Source organism: Triticum aestivum, chromosome 7D (genome assembly GCF_018294505.1).
Source record: "Triticum aestivum cultivar Chinese Spring chromosome 7D, IWGSC CS RefSeq v2.1, whole genome shotgun sequence".
Classification (NCBI taxonomy): domain Eukaryota; kingdom Viridiplantae; phylum Streptophyta; class Magnoliopsida; order Poales; family Poaceae; genus Triticum; species Triticum aestivum.
This window is the reverse complement of record NC_057814.1, coordinates 620937844-620941236: the sequence shown is the minus strand read 5'-3', so window position 1 is coordinate 620941236 and position 3393 is coordinate 620937844.

The window sequence follows — 3393 nt, the reverse complement described above, 5'->3', positions numbered from 1 at the left end:
GCAGCAATCCCATCCAAGAGAGGTGGGTTGCCGGCCTCTCCGTGGCCGGAGTAGATCTGGCGGCGGCACTGTGCGCTCCCTCCCCTTTCTGCACCAGGCCGCCGCCCCGGGCCAATGCAGTGCCGGCGCCAGTCGCTCCGGCTCCGTCACCGGAGCCGGTGGTCCTCTCCATCGGCTCGAACATCGCGGGGATCCAATACCCGCCGGCGCCGTCCTTTGCAGGCCCCTCTTATGGGGGTATTTTTACCCCCATAAGAGAGTTTTCTCCTCTCCGTCCAGTGCAAGGGAGAGGAGCTCGAGGACGTTGGCATCATCTTCGAGCCAGCGCAGGCCGAGGTGCACGGCCGCGGCCCTGGGAATGGCCGGGTCCTCTTCATCGGCGGCGGCGGCACCCCTCTTCCCGCCGGGGTTTTCACCACGGCCGGCGTACGCTACACCGCCAACCCCCACTGTAAGCTCTCAAATCCCCCTCTGCTTCTTAGTTAGGGTTCTTAGGGTAGATCATAGTGTGCTAGATTAGATTGTGGCCCGTACATTTGACCCGATTCGACCCGATACGACTGGATTCTACTAGATTCGACCGGATTCGATGATAATCCACTGTTTTGGGGATGAACAAGCATGCATGCTTACTTTGTTCATCCCACATGCCTAGATTGTTCGCACTGTAGTGGTAGTTTGCATCGTTTTAGTGCCACATTGTTACTTTCTACTGCCAAATTGTTAGTTTGTAGTGGCCACATTGTGTGTTCTTGATGCTACCACTAGTGTATATGTTACTGTTGTAAGTGGTTACTGATGTTGTTCATGCTACTCTTTTGCTGCTGTTGTTGATGCTACTATTCTTGCAGCTGTGATTATGTTGCTCTTGTTGCTAGGGTACGTGAGTGCATGTGGCATGCAAGTAGGACATAACTGAATGCCAAAAATAGTGTGCAAGTAGGACATGTGAGAGGTGGCTTCATCTGATCAGTGTTAGCACTGGTAACTGTAACCACTGATAACTGTAACCACTGATCAGAGTAGCACTGATAATCTGTTAGTACTTAGTAGTGATCATTGTAAGCTGTGTTCAGTGAGCATACATCATGTTCTACTTGTTAGCTTTGATCATGTGTCATATGTGTTGCTAATTGATGGCCATCTTGCTGACAAGATAATAAGGACGGAGTGGGACAGAGCCGACGGTGGTGCGCAGGTCGTCGCTGGCGCAGAGGGGGCGGAGGACCTCATCCCCACCAACCGGTGGCTGACAAGGGTGGTTCTCCCTGGCAAGATGGAGTTCATGAGGATGCCGCTGGACGCTGGCAGGAGGCCGAGGACGGGGCACAAAGAGGGTGCACGGGAACCTATGAGGTTCTATGTGTAGATCGCTGACCAGGAGGACATCGCGATGGTCATCATCCCACGGCGGTTCAGGCCGGTGATGAAGCAATGGCTGGTCAGCGGCCCTCCTCACATCGTCAGCCTCTCTGTCAACAAGTGGTGCGAGTTTTGGTCCAGGTGCAGATGTTCAAGGGGCACATGGTGCTGGGGCGTGGCTGAGAGTACTTCTGCGGCCGGCACAAGATTGTCCCCGGCGACCTTGTCGTCTTCAAGCTCTTCGACCTGGGGCTCAAGGTGCAGATCTGCAATGCCAATAGCTCCAACATCTGCACCGTCTGGTGCACGAGGCACAACTGCCTCGGCGACATCACTCATGCCCTCTAGTTCGTCTGTCTAGTCTGAACCATGCCTAGTACTCTGAACTTAAGTAGTGTAGGTTTGAACTGAAGCCCGACCGTCTCTTTTGCTGTGAACATGTCCATATTTTGCCTAGGAAGCAGCACCCTGGGGTCCAGCAGGGGCATGGGATGTCCTGCTGTTTTAAAATTTATGCCTAGTAGCTTATGATCTGCCTGTTCTTTGCTTGTTCTTGTTGTTTTTGTGTTGCTGTTAATCATAGTGTGTTGTGTGCTGTCAAATGGGTGGTAAATCCACCACATTTGAAGGGGATGAGCAGATCAAGTACTTGCACACAACCAAACAGCTATGCTTTGCATCTGCTCACACCTAAAGCACAAACACAGGCAACCAAACAATTTGCAGCCATCTGGGCCTTGATGCAATGCAGGCAACCAATCAACATGTAAATGTTGGTTTTTGGCCTGCATTTGCTCAGCCAGGCCCAGTTAGGACAAGTATGCAAAGTGCCCAAAAACGATGCAGGTAACCAAATGCGTCCTTATTCTGTTCGTCCGCCAGTTGCTGCAGTCCTACAACACGTCCAAGGTTCTGTTATTCTACCAAACTCGTATGTAGCCACGGGTAGCTAGAATCACACTATTTGGCACTGTTCATCACTGCAACTCTACCGCCACCTTGAGGCGTTGCTCTAACCTGGCTATGACACTGTATGCAGGCGTGGTACCGGAATGCGGTGCGTGTTCTGAGCTCTGTAGAGATGATGCTGCCTAACAGAGCAATGCATGCCCATTAAAAGTACTCACCTACCGATGGCAGGGATGAGTTGTACCTCAAACTCTTATACCTTGAAGCCCTGATGGAGATAACTTTCGTGAAGGAATGTATAGGCAAGCGGCAAGCCCTTATGATGATGATCTTTGCCACATATATTTCAACTATGGTTGTAGCTGCCATCTAAAAAATGGCTTAATTTGTCGCCTGTATGGTTTGTCGTTAGATTGAAATCTTCTCGAGTCTTGCTTCAGTACAACCCCCCACTAAATGTATAAATGGCAGTATGGACTTTTCACAAGAACGTATACGCCGTGCCTGTATGGTTTGTCGTTGGATCAAAATCTTCTCGAGTCTTTCTTCTGTACAACACCGCACTAAATGTATAAATGTCAGTATGGACTTTTCAGAAGAACGTATATGCCGTATGTACACCCGACTAGGCCGGCCCATGGAGGTGGCCGCAGTAGTGATGGCACTGGTACCGGTACATATCAAAAATAATAAAATAGAGTGACCTTGCAAGTATTTGGGCTCAGGACTTGTAGGATGTAAAGAAGAGCTGCTAACCAGTCCACCTAAGAAGCGCGGTTGACTAACAAAGAGCGCGCTACTTTAAGAACTAAATAAAACATAGAATTTGGGCAGTTTTTGGATTTTTTTTATATTTTCTTGGAAATAGATTTTTTTAAAGCAAGTAATGTTTGAAAATCCGACAATTGTTTGAACAGCTCGAACAAATTTTGAAAATTCAATGTTTTTGGAAAGAGATGCCTTTTTTACATAAACATATTTGAAAATCCCAAACATTTCCAAAACGTGAAGCTTTCTAATCCCAAACATTTTCTAAAATGCGAAGAAATATAAAATTTATAGAACAAAACTTGTTAGTAGGAATATTTTTCGAAATTCTGAACAAATTCTTAAAAGTGCGAA